This window comes from Acomys russatus, chromosome 11 (assembly GCF_903995435.1).
Source record: "Acomys russatus chromosome 11, mAcoRus1.1, whole genome shotgun sequence".
NCBI lineage: Eukaryota > Metazoa > Chordata > Mammalia > Rodentia > Muridae > Acomys > Acomys russatus.
The window spans coordinates 60,379,504-60,398,969 of record NC_067147.1 but is presented as its reverse complement, the minus strand read 5'-3'; positions in this window follow the sequence as shown (position 1 = coordinate 60,398,969).

Sequence of the window (19,466 nt, the reverse complement as noted above, 5' to 3'; positions counted from 1 at the left end):
CCGGCTCTCTTGACTGCTGAGCCATCACCAGCCCCAAGAGAAATAACAATCAAGCTGTCTTCATCCCAGATGACAAGATGGCAGAGAACCTTCCAGAGCACCAGCCCTGTCTTCCCAGGGGTATTATTCTGCCTTCCTGAAGCCAAAAGGAAAGAGGCCGGCAGGGGGCAGCAACGAGTCAGGACTCATCAGAGTTCTCCCTCCTCAGGGGTGGGGCAGGAATCCTCCCACAGCTTCCCCTAGGAGGAAGACACCACATACCAAAGCCCTTAGAAATCCACGGGGCACCCGAGTCCACTGGACACGCAGAGAAAGGGAAGCTCTGAGAGCCAGACAAGCTCCTGACTTGTGCGTGTTGGCCTCCTCCCGCCCTCAGTGAGGCCCTTTTAGTTAAACCAACTAACAGAAACCAGTCATGGCAGGCACAGAGGCTCACACCTTTAATCCCAGGAGTCAGGAGACAGAGGCAAGTAAATCTCTCTGAGGTCAAGGCCAGCATGGTCCACAATCAAGTCCAGGACAGCCAGGCACGTTACAGGGAGAAATCCGGTCTTGAAACAAAGAAACTAATAAGAAAAAGAGAGGAAAGAAAAGAAGCAGAGTCACCACACCGAGGCTCCTGTCCAGGAACCTACACTTCCCTAGAAGGAGCCTGGGCAGGTGCTGGGCAGCCTGCTCTGAGCCGGGTCCACCAGCTGTCCCCCTCCAGGCCTAGCACTGAGGAGGGGGCTGCTGAGGGCACTCTGGTAGGGTGCCACACTGTTTCTGCCCTCAGTCCTTGTGTTAACTTGCCCCCACAGTTAACCCTTTGAAGCTTGGCACCTTGTCCACTGTGAGTCAGCAGAGGGTGACAATTGGCAGAAGATAAAGGGGAGATCAACACTTTTAGAGGTGAAAGGATGATGGAGAGGCCACCCCAGCTTCACCCATGTTGATTTCTTTTCAAAGAGGAGTCTCTCTCTCTCTCTCTCTCTCTCTCTCTCTCTCTCTCTCTCTCTCTCTCCTCTCTCCCCCCCCCCCACACACACACACACATAAGAGCAGAATAAGTAAAGCCATAAACCAAGACATTTTCACACACACTGATGGAAACACGAGACAGGCAGGCACAGCAGGACGGGGATCCCTCCTACAGCCTGGGATGCTGTTTGCTGATGTTCTTGGCTTTTGGGTTAGTGGATGCTAGGGGGTCTACTAAGTTAATAGATTGCAAAGGTTTTAATCTAATAGTCATTGATGTTAATTTCCACCCAGAGTGGAAAAGAAATGGCTCGTCAAGGGACTTAGGCTAGCCCAAGATGAGAAGAGTAGCCTCTAGATCTGCAACATTCCAACCCTCCAGATCTCTTCAGATCTGCTCAATCAGTCTTTGCCGACACAGCGTCTTTCCCCAGCCACACAGAGGTAACTAAAGGCAGGTGTGCTGACAAAAGTCTTTAATCCCACGTGGATCTCTGTGAGTCCAGGACAGCCAAGGCTAAAGAGACTCACTCTGTCTCAAAAACAAAAGGGGAAAATAAGATAAGAAACCTAGATTCTGTCTGTGGGGCTGCCAAGCAGCTGCCTCCTCAGCCTAGTCAGGATGAGTCCTAAGAGCATCTTATTCCCAGGGAAAACACACAGCACTAAACATGAGTGGTTCATGGAAACAGGTGTGAGAGCATCCTGGTGAGTGCTCCGCTATGGAACCTGCATGGGGAGGTGATGAGGATTCCTCCCGTGCTGAGGAAAGGTTGTTGCCCTGAGTGACATGTGCCTCTCTGTGCAGGAGTCCCCACCATCCTCTGCTTTCACCTCCCACTTCAGCTCCTTGTGACTTGAACAGATCAGGTCAAAATTGACAGAAAGAAAATATTTATAAATTTGAATTTTTCTCAGCATTAGTGATCAGGGATGAAACCTCAGGTCAGCAGTGTGCACCTTCTGCCAACGGGAATCAGTGTCCATACCGTACCTCTCTGACAGACTCTGGAGTTAACTGTTATCACGTCCAGGGTCCCACACAGCTGTGGCACGCACCTCATCAGCTCACAAGTGTGACTGAAGGTCAGGGAGACTGTGAGAGGGTCACAGACTACATAACCTCTACCACACTACATTTCTCCTTTACAGTTAGTCACAGCTCCTCTCTCACTGTGATGGAGTCACCATAGCCACTGTACTGTGGAAGTGTGTGGACACAGGGACAGCGCAGTGTGACAGGGAGCAGCGCCTTGCTGCATTTCACTCCTCTACAAGTGTCTCTTCCCACCGTCCACTGTGCTGGACAGAGACCCAGGTGTGTAGGGAGAATTTTGTTTTTAAAAAATCCAGTAATAGGGGCTGGAGAGATGGCTCAGAGGTTCAGGGTACTGACTGTTCTTCCAAAGTACATAAGTTCAATTCCCAGCAACTGCATATTGGCTCACAACCATCTGTAATGAGATCTGTATACATAATAAATAAATAAATCTTTTTTTTTAAACCAGTAATATGATATGAATATGTTTTGGGGTTGTTGTTTTTTTCCCCCAGTTGTTGGATCTGGGCTACTTCAGATTGTCCACAGCCGCTGTGATTTGTCTCGAGCTCTAGGAGGGTGTGGCTTCAGCCCGCTGCAGATGATTCACCTTTGGAAATCTGGGGACTCCCTAGAGGGTGTAAACAGAGAGGCCAGAGAAAGCCTGAGGAGATGTTGCTCCCTCTGCTGCCCCTGTGCTGGTTCTTCTTCTTCTCTTCTTCTTCTTCTTCTCCTTCTCCTTCTCCTTCTCCTTCTCCTTCTCCTTCTCCTTCTCCTTCTCCTTCTCCTTCTCCTTCTTCTTCTTCTTCTTCTTCTTTCTCACCTACCTGGTGTTGGGGTGGAGAAAGGTGGTAGATGCAGAAATCCAATAAAGTAGCCAAAAAAGTACAAAACCACAGGTCCACACAGACAGTCTCAGGACGTGGGGTGAAGATCCCCAGATGCATCATCTGGGAAGACACAGGAGGAGCCCGAGTCCAGCAGGAGGCTGAGAAGAGGGACCCTGAGGGAAGAGGCAAAGTCTCCTCTTCACAGATGAGGCTCCTGCTGTCGGGCTTGGCAGTGTGAGCGCCCACTGCAGGTGAGCAGAGCCCGGTCGCTGTGGGTCTGTGTGGGGCTTGCAGGCCAGCGCCTCTGCTTCAGGAGAAGCCTCTCTCACCTGCATCCCCAACTGCTTGCTGCTGCCACTGTGTTCCCAGAAGCGGCTTTTCTTCTAGAAGACTCCAGAGTCCGACTTCTGAAGAGAAGGACGAGGAAGGGTGGAGGGAAGGACAGCATGAGCCTGGCCTCGGGTCTCTCCTGGTGTCCAGACAGCTTCTGGGTGAGAACGCGGAGACGCTATGACAAACAGTGCTCAGTCCCTCAGCACAAGGTCAGGCAAAGTCTCAGTTGCCAGGCGGTGAGGTCCGGGGCGGGGAAGACCTGGGCTTGGGATTCCCCATCTCCCCAGTTTCATGTCTGCTCCTGTGTCGGGTCCTTCTGCCTGGACACTGATGACAAGTCCGCAATTCTCACCCCCATTTGGTAGCGCGATCCTGGGGAACCAGGCCGCCTACTGCAGATACTATAAAGTCCATGCAGACTGCGGAACTCAGACTTGCCCTGATCCCAGATGGGGTCGTTGGCACCATGCTTGCTGCTCCTGCTGCTGGCGGCCGCCCTGGCCCCGACCCAGACCCGCGCGGGTGAGTGCCCGGTCGAGGGAGAAACGGACTCTGCCGGGAAGGGGGGCAACAGGGAGCCGCGTCCCCGCATCGCCCACCAGTCCTCAACCCCCTTCTCCACCCGCGTCCCGAGCCCCGCGCCCTGCTCCCCTCCTGGCCAGCGCACCTGCCCGGGGTCCCGGGAGGAGGGTCGGGGTCTCACCGCGCGCCGCCCCCAGGTTCACACTCGTTGCGGTATTTCTCCACCGCCGTGTCCCGTCCCTGCCCCGGGGATTCCTGGTACATGGAAGTCGGCTACGTGGACGACACGCAGTTCGTGAGCTTCGACAACGACGCGGAGACTCCGAGAATGGAGCCGCGGGCGTCGTGGATGGAGCAGGAGGGGCCGGAGTATTGGGAGCGGGAGACACGGAGAGCCAAGAAGAATGAGCAGATTTTCCAAGTGACCCTGAGGACCCTGCTCCTCCACTACAACCAGAGCGAGGGCGGTGAGTGACTGCAGCCACATCCCCACACCAGGCCTGGGGGACTCCCGGGTCTCATCCGAGGTTCCGGAGGGGGACCCTTTCAGTTTGGAGGCCTCCGTGGATGAGCGGGGTCGCGCAGCGTGGGTAATTACCTGGGGGGCAGATGGACGAAGCTTGACGGGGGGCGGGGGCGGGGGGCGGAGCAGGTTCTCACACGTTCCAGTGGATGTACGGCTGTCACGTGGGGTCGGACGGGCGCCTCCTCCGCGGGTACCTTCAGTACGCCTACGATGGCCGCGATTACATCGCCCTGAACCAAGACCTGAAATCCTGGACTGCGGCGGACTCCGAGGCACTGATCACAAAGCGGAGGTGGGAGCAGATTGGTGAAGCAGAGAGACAGAAGGCCTACCTGGAGAGGAAATGCGTGAAAACTCTCTGCAGACACCTGAAGACCGGGAAGAAGACTCTGCTGCGCACAGGTGCAGGGGCCGCGGGCACCTCCTCCCTCTGCCCTCAGCTCAGTCCTGAGGAAGAAGAACCTCAGCTGGGATGGTGCCCCTGTCTCTAGGGAAACAGTGTCGGGGTCTCCTGATCCACCATCGCAGGCTCCCCCAGTTTTGGTTATTTTCTTTCGTGTGTGTGTGTGTGTGTGTGTGTGTGTGTTCGTTTGTTTTTCGAGACAGGGTTTCTCTGTGTATCCGTGGCAGTCCTGACTCACTTTGTAGACCAGGCTAACTTCGAATTCACCTGCCTATGCCTCTCAAGTGTTGGGATTAAAGGCGGGTGACAGGCGCCCGCCCACCACAACTCGCATCACCCAAGCACCCCACCATAGGGTTTCTCTTTGTAGCCTTGGCTGCCCTGGAACTCTGTAGACCAGGCTAGCCTCAAACTTACAGCGACCCACCTGCCTCTGTCTGCCTACCGACTGCTGAGACTAAAGGCTTGCACTACCACCGGCCAGCTAGGTTCCTCCAGTTTCTAGAACCTTCTAAATAATTCATTCTCCCAGATCCCTGAGTGTGGCTTTTATATTCCTTCCACAGCCCAGTTCTATCTAATCCTGGGATCGTCACATGAGCAGTTATGGAGTATCCCGGACAAATATTTAAATAGTAGAATTTCTATTTTCCTTTTCTTTTTTGTCTCTTTGAAGGCATTATTTTGCTTTTATATTTTCTTCCTCATTGGAGTGATATTCTTTCTCCATCCTCTTGTATTATCATTTGTACCAGCGTCCACAGGTGCCCAGGAATACTGCTAACCTGGATAATTAGACAAGTCAGTGTTCCCTTTAAGGAGAAAGGTCCTGTGAGCTTGGACTATTTCCTGCCAGAATTAACCATCCAGACCCTCCTGCTCCCCCTCTGCCCCAACAAGCTGCAGTGCTCCCCCTAGTGAGTCAGGAATTGACCTTCCTCAGAGACAGGGTCTTCTGCAATGGAGGACTGGAGTGAGAGGGAAGATCCACTCCCCCCTGTGAGCCTGCTATGTTCCCAGTGGGTGCTGCACTGGGTCCACAGCACACTTCAGGGATCCTTGTGACTTGCCTTGTATCTGTCCCCCCAGAGGCAGGGGCTGGGAGTCATTTTCTCTGGCTGAGTGTGAGAAGTTCCCCACGTTTCTGCTGCACACTCTGGAGATGACTGTTCACTAGGACGGACAGTGAATGCTGGTCAGCAAGATGGACACAGTGGTTGTGCTGCAGGGTGACAGCAGTCGTTAGGGGATATGCTTAAAGTAGCCTCTGCTCCTAATTATGTCTACTCCTTCTTCCATGCTTCTACTGCCTACTTTAACATACAGGACATCTCAAAAGACAAACAGCAACAACAAACCTGTAACCTGCGGGTCTTGTAGATTCTCTCTTAACCTCTTAACTTCTGAATCTCCTGCCATCCCGTCCCCCCAAGCACTTCACACACACACACACACACACACACACACACACACACACACACACTCCCCACACAAACAAAGGAAAATGTGCAGTTCTGTGCTGAGAGGACCAGCTCCCCTTCAGGTCACAGGTGATGAGAGTCAAAGTGTTCAAACACACATAGTTCAGTATAGTTATTGATTTAACATTGTCTTTGCATATTTCAATTTATCTTCTTAATAGTGGAAATTCATAACTCCCAACAGACCCCCCAAAGGCACAGGTGACCCATCACCCTGGATCTAAAGGTGATGTCACCCTGAGGTGCTGGGCCCTGGGCTTCTACCCTGCTGACATCTCCCTGACCTGGCAGCTGAATGGGGAGGAACTGACCCAGGACATGGAGCTTGTGGACACCAGGCCTGGAGGAGATGGAACCTTCCAGAAGTGGGCAGCTGTGGTGGTGCCTTCTGGGAAGGAGCAGAATTACACATGCCACGTGGTGCATGAGGGACTGTCTGAGCCCCTCACCCTGAGATGGGGTAAGGAGGGTGTGGGTGCAGAGCTGGGCTCAGGGAAAGCTGGAGCCTTCTGCAGGCCATGAGCAGGTCAGGCTGAGAGCTGGGGTCATGACCCTCACCTTCCCTTGCTTTCCCTTCCCTTCCCAGAGCCTCCTGAGTCCCTGGTCCCCAGCATGGCAACCATTGCTGTTCTGGTTGTCCTTGGAGCTGTGGCCATCATTGTGGCTGTGGTGGCTGTGGTGAGGAAGAGGAGGAGAAACAGAGGTAGGAGGGGGCAGGGCCTGGGTTTTCTCTCAGCCCCTTTTAGAAGTGTGCTCTGCCTCATTATTGGGAAACACACGCACACCCTCATTACTATTGTCTCTAACTGGGGCTACCATCAGTTCTGGAAACTTCCTAGGGCTAAGGTCTTCCCTGGTCTCTCACAGCTTTACTTCTCCCAGGTGAAAAAAGAGGGGACTATGCTACAGCTAGGAGTGGCAGGCAAGACTGGCCTTGAGGCCTTTGGGGTGAAGCAGGAGATGGTGGGGAGCTCAGCCAGCCCATAATAACCCCTCCAGAAAAACTTCTGGGGCCCTGTTTGCACCTTGCAATTAAATACTTTCTTTTTCTTTTCTTTCATTCATTCATTCTTTTTTTTTTTTTTTTTTTAACCGTAGGAAGGGAGAGCAACCTGAGCTCTGATGTGTCTCTAGCAGATTGTAAAGGTGACACTTTGGGGCCTGATTTGGGGAGGGACAAAGGGGACATGAGTGGGACTCAGGGACTCCCAGAATGTCCCTTGAGTGAGCGGTGGCTGTTGGGATGCTGTCCTCACAGTGGTTGTTCCTGACTCTCCTTCTCTAGCATGAAGACAGCTGCCCGGAGTGGACTGAGGGACAGACCATGTGTCCAGGTCCCTCCTGGGACGTCCAGAGCCCTCAGTTCTCCTTAGCAACAGTGTCTGATGCTCCCTGTGATCCTATGGGCTCCATGTGAAGAAGTGGGGAGCCCAGCCCTGCACACCCTGCACCACCTGTGCTCCCTTCCACAGCCAACCTTCCTGGTCCAGCAGGCAGGAGAGGACATCTCCATCCTGTCAGCTCCCTGCTGCCCTGAGCTGCAGCTCCTCATGTCCCCACCTAGACTAAGAAGCTGAATGTGGGCTTGATTGTTCATGCCCTTGACCTGAGGGGTTGATGGGTGGGTAAATCAAAGGATTGAGAATTCCTACAGTTTTGTGGAGGAAATAAATGGCAGATAGAGAACCTTCCAGAACTTGTGTCATTATGTTGTGTGTATCTGGTGGGACAGGATGGGGATGTGGCAGCTGAGTGTGAACAGGGCTGTGCCCACATGGAGCTGAGTGTGAATAGGGCTATGTCCAGGTGGAGCTGAGTGTGAACAGGCTGTGTCTAGGTGGAGCTGAGTGTGAACAGGTTCTGTTCAGGTGGAGCTGAGTATGAACAGGCTGTGACCAGATGGAGCTGAGTGTGAACAGCCTGGGCCTGTTGGAGCTGAGTGTGAACAGGCTGTGTGCAGGTGGAGCTGAGTGTGAGCAGGCTGTGTCCAGGTGGAGCTCAGTCCATTGTCATCTTTGACTGGCTCTCTCCTCAGCTCTGTCACCTCCTGGCTCTGTTCTCTTCATCACTGTGAACCACATGCTGAGATCTGTGATCACAGGGACACAGGGGTGACCAGCGCCTTGTCCTGGTCCCAGGATTATGAGCAGCCAGGGCTGATGTGTGTAGGTTATTTCTTGACTTTTTAGTTTGTATGGAAGACCAGGCTCTCTTGTCTCTGCTAGTGGTGGCTGTCCCATTGTCCTTTGGGGTCCCTTAGTGTCACAGCAGTAGAAGGTGTTTTCCTGTTCATGTCCCCACAAAGTACAACCAGGGCCTGCACTCAGGATACTGTGGCCTGAGGAGATGAACTTCAGGCTCCTGAGACCTGCCTCATTCCTGCAGCCTCTCCGGAGGTTCTATCCATGTTTCGGTATCAAAGCCTAGAATATGGGATGGGCAGAGAGGAGGCATCCACAAGTCTCCTCTTGGATCAGGCCCTATTGGATCTGCATTCTGCCCAATGCCCCATCTTCCTCCCTGGTTCTGGGATTTCCTGGTGCTGCCCACTAGTGGCCACTCGAGGCTTTGCAGTAGGGTCTAGTTAGAAGTGATGTTCATTTTAAAATACATGGTTCAGGAGCTGGGGAGATGGCTCTGCTCTGCCAGCACCACATGGTGTATCTCATCCATCCGGGATTCCTTCTGCAAAAGATCCAATGGCCATGGATGCAAGGCCCACACATGGTGTCCATACACACAGCCAAGCAACAGTCAGATGAGGAGATCTGCTACTTAGTACCAGCCTGAAAGCGTTAACTAAGGATTTTGGAGAAGAGCTCAAGGGATGCCCCTCCTGGAAGGGTTGGGCGGCTCTGGCTCTGCTCCCAGAAGTCTTGACAGTAATTCCTTGAAAACTTCTTGATAAAGTTAAACAGTTATTGGTTCAAGGAGAGGGAAGGCTTATAGTTATCTTCTTTCTTGTTCGTGAAATTTTCTCCCTTGACTGATTCCCAGAATGTGTTTAGTCTAATAGGTATGGGAACCAAGTTTGTTATTGGTAAAATTAATGAGTTACTAATGTTAGGCGCCAAGCCAGAAATATGCTACTTTAGAAATGTATAAAAGCTGTGCTTAAGAAATAAACCGTTGCAGCCGGGCGTGGTGGCGCACGCCTTTAATCCCAGCACTTGGGAGGCAGAGGCAGGCGGATCGCTGTGAGTTCGAGGCCAGCCTGGTCTACAAAGTGAGTCCAGGATGGCCAAGGCTACACAGAGAAACCCTGTCTCGAAAAACCAAAAAAAAAAAAAGAAAGAAAGAAAGAAAGAAACCGTTGCTATTTGCCACCAAAGCAGTAGTCGCCTGTTTTTTAAGACGTTCCGTGGAACTGGTCTCTGTCATTTGGTGCAGAAACCCGGGAATTTGGAACCAAGGAACGCTGCTTGCCTCAAACAGCCGCGGTTGGGTGAGTAGTATCTGAGGCAAGGAATAGCATTTTTTACAGGCGATAAAATGGGTGTAAATGCAAGTACTGAAAGAAAAATGTTTGTTAATGTAGTTAAATCTTTGCTTACTGCTAGAGGTATCACAGTAGGTTCTAAACAAGTTTCTCGCCTTCTTGAATTTGTTGATGAAGTTTGCCCATGGTTCCCTAAAGAAGGGACAGTTAATATTGAAACCTGGGATAAAGTAGGAGACCGAATCAAGGGTTTTTATACTCTCATGGACCAGAGAAAGTTCCTATAGATGCGTTTACCCTCTGGTCACTTATAAAGGAGTGTCTGAGAGGAGACCCAGGGGATGAGAAGTGGGGTCGACAGTTGAACAGTCAGAGAAGAGTTTTGTCTCGATCTCGTTCTATGAGTGATATGCCTCCTCTGTCTCCTCCACCACTTCCTCCTTCGGCTCCCCCAGCTGAGCCTCCTCGCTATGAGAAGCCTATGACTCCTATTTCCAAGCCAATTAAAAGACATGCTGAGGATGGTATTGATGAGGAGTTTATAGAAGGGTTACAAGCCTTAAATCTAGCAAAGGGTCCAGATGCTGAGGACTGGGATGATCTGGAGGAACCAGGCTGCTCAATATGATCCTAGTCGCAGAAGAGAAGCCTTCCCTGTTATGCAGTCTGTCGGATTACAGGCAGGCAGTCAGGTATCCTTACCTGTTGTCCCGCCTGCTTTTCGAGATGGTAAATGGCCTGCACCTCCGGGGCCAGAGGATTTAATTGCCCGACAATCTCTCATGCAATTGGCATTAAAGAAGGCAAAAGCCGAAGGGGAGGCATTAGAAGGCTTTCAAATATACCCTGTAGTTCATCGACAAAATGCCAATGGCCAATTGTTTAATGATTATGAACCTATTCCTTTTAAACAGTTAAAGGAGCTAAAAGTAGCCTGTGCTCAGTATGGTCCCACAGCACCGTTTTCAATCGCCATCATAGAAGCCATTTCCTCTGCCGTCCTCCCTCCTTCTGATTGGAAAAGTATTGTTAAAGCTGTTTTATCTGGAGGAGATTATTTATTGTGGACCACTGAGTATTCTGAGCAGTGTGCCCTTTATGCACAAGTTCAACAATACCAGCAATTAGGAATTACCTATGATCGATTGGTAGGCTCTCGGAACTTTGCAGCAGTGCATGCTCAGCTCAGTTTCCACGCCCGGGCCTGTGAGATTATCCGGTGGGCAGGAATGCATGCCTGGAAAAGTTACCAAAGGCTGGTTCTAGAAAGGAAGAGTTATCTAAAATTAAACAAGGCCCTGATGAACCATATCAGGACTTTGTGGCCCGCCTGATACAGGTCTCTGCCAGATTAATAGAGGATTCTGAAGCCGCTCTTATACTCGTTAAAAAAATTGCATTTGAAAATGCTAATACAGTCTGTCAGGCTGCCATGAGACCTTGGAAAGGAAGAGCTGCTCTTACTGATTATGTTAAACTCTGTGCTGACATTGGCCCAGGATATGTGCAGGGTGTTACATTGGCTGCCGCCATGAAAGGCACTTCAGTGGAGCAAGCTATGGCGATATTACAAGGACGAAAAAGAGAAGGAATGGCAGGCCCTCCTGGCAGTTGTTATTCTTGTGGTCAATTAGGACATTTGGGGAGACACTGCCCAAGAAAAAGGGGATTTAAAACAACTACTGTGAAGGAACCTGGCATATGTCCAAAATGTAAGCGAGGAAAACATTGGGCTAATGAATGTCATTCAAAAAGAGATAAAGATGGTAATCTAATTGCTGCCAGCACACAGTCAGGAAACGGTATGAGGGGCCTCCCCCAGGCCCAGCGACAAAAACAGGGGTCTACCCAGCTCAAGTAAACAATCCATTTCTTCCCTCATCCGAGCAAGCCCCGGAAGTGCCGGACTGGACCTCTGTACCACCTCCCACCTCGTATTAACTCCAGAGATGGGAATGCAAGCTGTTACTACTGGGATATATGGTCCTCTTCCGGACTCAGTTTGTGGGCTAATAATCAGCCGAAGTGGCCTTACTATGAAGGGGTTGAAAGTGTCACCAGGGTTAATAGATGCAGGTTATGAGGGAGAAATAAAGATCATGATGCAAACTGAAACTAGTGTATTTACTTTTCCATCAGGAACCAAGATAGCTCAAATTTTATTATTACCGATGATGAATAAATTTGGCCAAGCTAACAATAAAAAAAGAGGAGCTTGAAGATTTGGCTCCAGTGATATTTGTTTCTTCCAACAAGTCGAACATGAAAGACCTGAACTACAAATACGTATTAAAAATATTAATTTTAAAGGACTGTTGGATACTGGGGCTGATGTCACTGTGTTGGCCCAGAAAAATTGGCCCCCCGATTGGCCATTAAACCATCAGTTACTAATTTAAAAGGTGTAGGAACAGCTGACGTACTTTATCAGAGTGCAGAGACTTTGAAATGGCGGGATGAAGAAGGACATTCTGGCACTATACAACCTATGTACTTCCAAATTTGCCAATTAATTTATGGGGACGAGATATTCTTGTTCAAATGGGAGCCTATCTGTATAGTCCCAGCCCTCAAGTCTCTAATATAATGGCTAATCAGGGGTACCTTCCAGGTAAAGGGTTAGGTAATCTAAAAACAAAAATTCAACAGCCAATTCAAGTAGAAATTAAACAAGATCATAAAAGATTGAGATTTTTTCAGTAGCAGCCTCTGATTCTCCTGTAACTCATGCAGATCAGATACTGTGGAAAGCGATGACCCTGTATGGGTTCATCAGTGGCCGCTTCCTGCAATTAAGCTAAAGGCTGCCCGAGAGCTGGTACAGAGACAACTTCAATTAGGGCACATTGAACCCTCTGCTTCTCCTTGGAATTCTCCTATATTTGTTATAAAAAGGAAATCAGGTAAATGGAGATTGTTACAAGACCTTAGAGCTGTTAACAAAACTATGTATCCTATGGGAGCTTTACAACCAGGCCTACCTGGCCCTATGGCCATTCCTGCAGATTATTATAAAATTAATATAGATTTAAAAGATTGTTTTTATGCCATACCATCACACCCTAAAGACTGTGTTCGGTTTGCCTTTAGTGTTCCTTCTATTAATTTTCAAAAACCAATGTCCAGATATCATTAAAAAGTTTTACCTCAGGGAGCGGCTAATAGTCCTACCTTGTGTCAGAAATTTGTTGACAATAGTATTAAAAAGGTTAGACAGCTATATCCTACAGTTATTATGGTTCATTACACGGATGACATTTTGCTGGCAGCCCCTAACGGTGATTTATTAGTTAGAGCATATGCTGTGATGGAGACGCAATTAAGAGACCATAGGTTGCAAATAGCTAATAAAAAAATTCAAAGAGACTTTCCATACAAATATCTGGGATTCCAGTTGTTCCCAAAATGTTTTGTTCCTCAAAAGATGTCTATTTCTTTATCATCCTGTAAAACATTAAATGATTTTCAAAAAGTGTTAGGAGATATTAATTGGGTTCGACCTTCCTTAAAACTCGGTACTCATGATTTAAGCCCATTATTCCAAATTTTGAAAGGAGATTCGGATCCTAATTCCCCTCGAGTCATGACTCCTGAAGCTAAAGCAGCATTAAGAAGGGTGGAGATTGCCATGGAACAGGTACACCTTTCTTATGCAGATATTACTAAGTCTTAGAGTTTGATTATTCTGCCTACTCTACTGACCCCTACTGGGGTATTATATCAAAATAAAATTTTATTTTAGATACATGGGTCTCATGGACAATCAAGAACACTCACCTCCTATCCAGAAAAAATAACACAAAGGATTAAACAAGGAAGAAAATTAAGTATAACCCATTTAGGTAAAGATCCAGATACAATTATTATTCCTTATAAACCAGACCAGATAACTTGGTCACTAAATGTGTTAGATTCGTTTGCAGAAGCCTTGGCTAATTTTTCGGGGGAGGTAATAAATTGTTTCCCCAAGGATAAGATATTAAGCTTTGCCTCATATCATCAGATTGTTTTTTCCTAAGCTAGTTAGACAAACGCCTTTGACTTCTGCCATTACGGCTTTTACTGATGGATCATCAAATGGTACTGCTGTGTTAATTCTTAATGATCAAAAATATACATGGAAATTACAAGATGTTTCTGCACAGATGGCAGAATTATATGCAGTTTATCAAGCATTAGTGCAAGTTCTTGATTCTTTAAATATTTATTCGGATAGTCTTTATACAGTGCAAGCTTTACAATGGTTAGAGACTGTTACTTTAATTAACTCTTCAATTTCCTTTATTCAAAAACATCTAAGTCTTATTCAATCCTTGTTATTGCAGCGTTCTTATCCTCTATTTATAGGACACACTCGTAGTCACTCCGGCCTTCCCGGGTCTTTAGCTAAAAATAATGCTCTTGCTGATTCTCTTACTAGAATTTATAATATTAATATTGAAAGTGCACAACGTTCTCATTCTTTACATCATCAATCTGCTTTATCACTACGAAAGCAGATTAATTTAACCAGAGAACAGGCTAGACATATTGTTAAACAATGCTCTTCCTGTGCACCTTTGTTGCCTATTCCTCATTATGAGGTAAACCCTCAAGGGCTGTGACCTAATGATTTATGACAAATAGATGTGACACATATGCCCTCTTTTGAAAACTTATCATTTGTACATGTTACTATAGATACTTTTTCCCATTATATAGTAGCTAATGTTTTTCAAAAAAACGTATTATATATATTATAACTCACTTATTACAATGCTTTTCTATTTTGGGAGTGCCCAAAGTTATTAAAACTGATAACGCCCCTGCGTATACTAGTAAATCTTTTGAAAAATTTTGTCATCAATTCTCAATACAACATAAGACAAGAATTCCTTATAATCCACAGGGACAAAAAATTATAAAAAAGACAAATTATTTACTTAAAAATCATTTAAGAAAAATAAAAGGGGGAGTATGGGGTATAAAGGATACTCCAAAAACCCTGTTGTCGCATGCTGTCTTTACTTTAAATTTTTTAACTTTGGATAAAGATGGATTATCAGCAGCAGATCGCCACTGGCGTCCTTTGGAAGGCAAAGCCATTGGTACACTGGAAGGACCCAGTAGATGGGAAAATTTACGGCCCTAACCCTGTATTGGTACGGGGGCGTGGGTACGTTTGTGTTTATCCTACAGATGCTCCTGCACCTCGGTGGATACCTGAGCGGTGTGTTAAGCATGCCAAAAACAAGGATGGAAAAACTGAGGAGACGGATGGCTCGACTATCCCTGCAGCATGTTCCGGAGCAGAGAATGCCCATGCTTAATATGAAGATACTCGCTGCCTTGCTTAGCATTATTTGGCTGCTTCAAAGAGTATGCCATGCAGAAGTATATTGGGCGTACGTTCACAATCTGCCAGTTATTCATCCTGTAACATGGAATGAAACCTTTGACATTCCTATGTATGTTAATCAGACAAAATTTTTGGGACAATACTCTGATAGTCATATTAAATATTTTCATGCTTTCTTGAACTATTCAGGACGATTTGAAGGACAATTGATCTGTTTTACAAAGAACTTTGCTGAAGGATGCCAACAGGTTAAGATACAAGGTGATTGGGACACAAATGTTTCTACAAAAATTCATTGGGTCTTGGACTTTTATTATCCATATAAGGGAAATCCTCGACGATGATCTGGCCACCCTCCAATTAATATTCCTGTTTATCAAAATGTAGTGCCTCCTAAATCAGTCTTTGCTCCCTTTTGGAGAGTGTGTCACAATAATGAGACTGTTTGTTCCAACACATCCTTTTGCGATTAAAATATGCTGGACGCCACTGGTCAACGACCTATAAATCTGGTATCTGGAATTTGGACCTTTAATAATAAGACATATTTTACATCTTTGTGAAAGGCAGTAGCCACTTTGAAAAAAATAATAAAAGTCAAAAGACATAATATTACTTAGATTCAAATCGGGAATGGTATGGGTTTTACTAAGAATCAAAATCAAATAAATGTGTTCAATAGGGCCTGGGTACCGAAACCTTATACATTTTTAAGCGGAAATGTTACCATAAAACAAGCCCAAATTAATTGTTCAAATTGTCAAAATACTAATTGTATTAACCATACTATTGATAATTTCTTGATTGTGAAACAGCCAGGGTATGTTTATGTTCCTGTTAATTTGTCCCAAGGATGGTATGAAGAAAGAGGGACTGAACTTATTCATCAAGCTTCTGTACAATTATTAAGAAGAGAAAAAAGAATGATTGGACTTATCATTACTGGAATAGCTACTCTTATTGTTGCCATTACTGTTACTGCTGTTGCCTCTGTATCATTAGTTCAAAGTATTCAAACCACTGCCTATGTGAATGGTTTGGCTGTAAATGTTACTAAAGCATTACAAACACAAGAACAATGGGATAAAAAAATAAAATTGAGACTTAACTCTTTAAAGGATACAGTTGATTTAAGGAGGCGACAATTACAAATTCTAGCCACTAGGGAATCTCTTGCTTGCCATGCTGATTATAAAATAATATGTGTTACTCCTGTACCATATAACGCTACACAATTCTCTTGGGATAAGATACAACAGCATCTTCAGGGGATATGGGATAGTTCTAATATTTCGTTAGATTTAAAAGAGCTTAAAAATCACATTCAAGAGGTATTGAATGCTCCAAATATTAAAGTAGACTTAACAGAACAAGTGAAGTATTTTGTGAATACATTAAAGTCTGTGTTTTCGTCCTTTTCTTCATTTAAACATTGGGTGTTTGGTGTTATTGCTATAGTCATTATTATTCTTTGGAGTTGCCTCCTTCTACCTGTGATTTTGAAGATGTTAACTACTCAGCTTAATAGAAGCTTTATAGAAATGAAGAAACTTAAGTTGTATCAAGATAAGGATAAGCTGCCCTCCATGTTTATTTAATAAAAGAAAACGGAGTGGAATGAGGAGAACTGCTACTTAGTATTGGCCTGAAAGGGTTAACTAAGGATTCTGGGGAAGAGCTCTAGGGCTGCCCCTCCTGGAAGGGTTGGGCAGCTCTGGCTCTGCTCCCAGAAGTCTTGGCAGTAACTTCTTGTGAACTCCTTGATAAAGTTAAACAGTTATTGGTTCAAGGTGAGGGAAGGCTTATAGTTATCTTCTTTCTTGTCCATGAAATTTTCTTCCCTGACTGATTCCCAGAACGTGTTTAGTCTAATAGGTATGGGAACCAAGTTTGTTATTGGTAATATTAATGAGAACTAATGTTATGCGCCAAGCCAGAAATATGCTACTTTAGAAGAGTATAAAAGCTGTGCTTAAGAAAGAAACCGTTGCAGCTGGGCGTGGTGGCGCACGCCTTTAATCCCAGCACTCGGGAGGCAGAGGCAGGCAGATCGCTGTGAGTTTGAGGCCAGCCTGGTCTACAAAGTGAGTCCAGGATGACCAAGGCTACACAGAGAAACCCTGTCTCGAAAAACCAAAAAAAAAAAAAAAAAAAAAAAAGAAAGAAAGAAAGAAACCGTTGCTATTTGCCACCAGAGCAGTAGTCCGCCCGTTTCTTAAGACGTTCGCAGAGCTGGTCTCCGTCAGTCAGACATAAAAGTGATGCTTCTTTTAAAAACTTAATTCTGGGAATACAGAGATGGAAATTACTTCTTCCCATGTTCCGTGTTCTGGCCCTGCAGTTTTCTTTTCATGATTCATGACTTCTAGTCAGGAGCTCCCACAGCCCTTGCTGAAACAAGTAATGATCACATAATCCCCATAATGATGCAGCCATCTTTATGTTTTGATGAGGTACCGATGACCCAGCAAACATTCAACACAATATTTGATCAATGAATGAAAACATAAATTGTACCATGAGTCAAAGACAGACATGCAGGTGGGAGAGGAGGGAGGGCTGTGCTGAGGGGACAGCCCAGGTGACTCTGACCTCAGTGTCAGGGGACAGGGTGCTGCACTTGGACACCAGCATCTGGCTGAGGCTGTGTTCATGAAGGAGCCTCTGCAGAAGAGGGAGGCGGCTGTGGGAGCCTCTCCTCTAGAGGGAGTCGTTCCCTGGGGAGCCCGTAGGAGGCTGTGAGGCTCAGGACACACAGGAAGCTCCAGGTTCCCTGAGCTCACACAGTGGAGCAGGTCCCTCTCAGGGTGGAACAGCAGCAGGTCCTGAGGGACAGGAGACTGTGGAGTGAGCTGCTGGGAGCTGTGCAGGGGACTGCAGGGATGGGGCTGTTGTGAGTGCAGCGCACACTGGGGAGGGCTGCTCAGTGGTTGTGCCGTGACTCACCCACACTCCTGTGAGCAACCAGCAAGCTCAGGGTTCACCCAGCTGACCCTAGATGGATGTCCCTTGGTCGGCTGTCACTGTGTCCTCCTTGGGTGAAGGAAACTCACTCCTCAAGCAAGTGACACAGCTGTGTCCATGGTGATCAGCCCACAGGTGTCTGTTGCAGATGTGAGCTGTGAGTCCTGTTTCTAAGACACAGCAGAGACAGAGTGACACAGTGTTGCTGGTCTGCTGCAGCAAGCGCTACTGTGGCATGTGCAGGTGACACAGTGTGAGGGAATTTATAAGGACAGGTTGTCCCAGGGGATGGAGGGCAGAAGAAAGGTGGTCCAGAGTGCAGGTGAGAGGACAGCAGGGAGCTGCTGTTGGTTTTTAGTTTTCCAAGACAGGGTTCCACTGTGTAGCTCTGGCTGACCTGGAACTCACTTTGTGAAACAGGCTGTCTTCAAACTCAGAGATCCTCCTGCCTCTGCCTCCTGAGTAGAGATTAAAGGCCTGCACTTCCATCGTGCCAGTTAATACGTTTTTTAAAGATGTGTTTGCGTTTTGCCTGTTGTTGCTGTTTGGGGGCAGGTAGGTCTCTGAATTCAGAGGTAGGTGGATCTCTGGGAGTTCAAGGCCAGCCTGGTCTCCAGAGTGAGTTCCAGGAGAGCCTGGGCTACACACAGTGAGAATGTATCTCAACCAAAACAAAAAAGGTATTTGTTTTGTTGTTGGTGGTTATTATGTATACAGTGCACATCAGATCACATTATAGATGGCTGTGAGCCACCATGTGGTTGCTGGGAATTGAACTCAGGACCTCTGGAAGAGCAGTCTGTGCTCTTAACCGCTGAGCCATCTCTCCAGCCCAGTTATTTGTTTCTTGTTTCTTTTTGAGGTTTGTCCAGTGGTTCCTCAAGGGAGCAGAGATGAGGAGAAGAAATTGGATATCCTGACAAAGACTGGACCTGCCCCAAGGTCCATGACCCCCGGTCAGAAGCAGAAAGACTTTTAAGAACTCTATTACCCCTTTCCCCGTAACCATCCATCTCACTCACCTGGTGTTGGGGTGGAGAAAGGTGGTAGATGCAGAAATCCAATAAAGTAGCCCCCAAAAAAGTACAAAACCACAGGTCCACACAGACAGTCTCAGGACGTGGGGTGAAGATCCCCAGATGCATCATCTGGGAAGACACAGGAGGAGCCTGAGTCCAGCAGGAGGCTGAGAAGAGGGACCCTGAGGGAAGAGGCAAAGTCTCCTCTTCACAGATGAGGCTCCTGCTGTCAGGCAGTGTGAGCGCCCACTGCAGGTGAGCAGAGCCCGGTCTCTGTGGGTCTGTGTGGGGCTTGCAGGCCTGCACCTCTGCTTCAGCAGAACCATCTCTCACCTGCATCCCCAACTGCTTGCTGCTGTCACTGTGTTCCCAGAAGCGGCTTTTCTTCTAGAAGACTCCAGGTTCCGACTTCTGAAGAGAAGGACGAGGAAGGGTGGAGGGAAGGACAGCATGAGCCTGGCCTCGGGTCTCTCCTAGTGTCCAGACAGCTTCTGGGTGAGAACGCGGAGACACCATGACAAACAGCGCTCTGTCCCTCAGCACAAGGTCAGACAAAGTCTCAGTTGCCAGGCGGTAAGGTCTGGTGTGGGGAAGAAGACCTGGGCTTGGGAT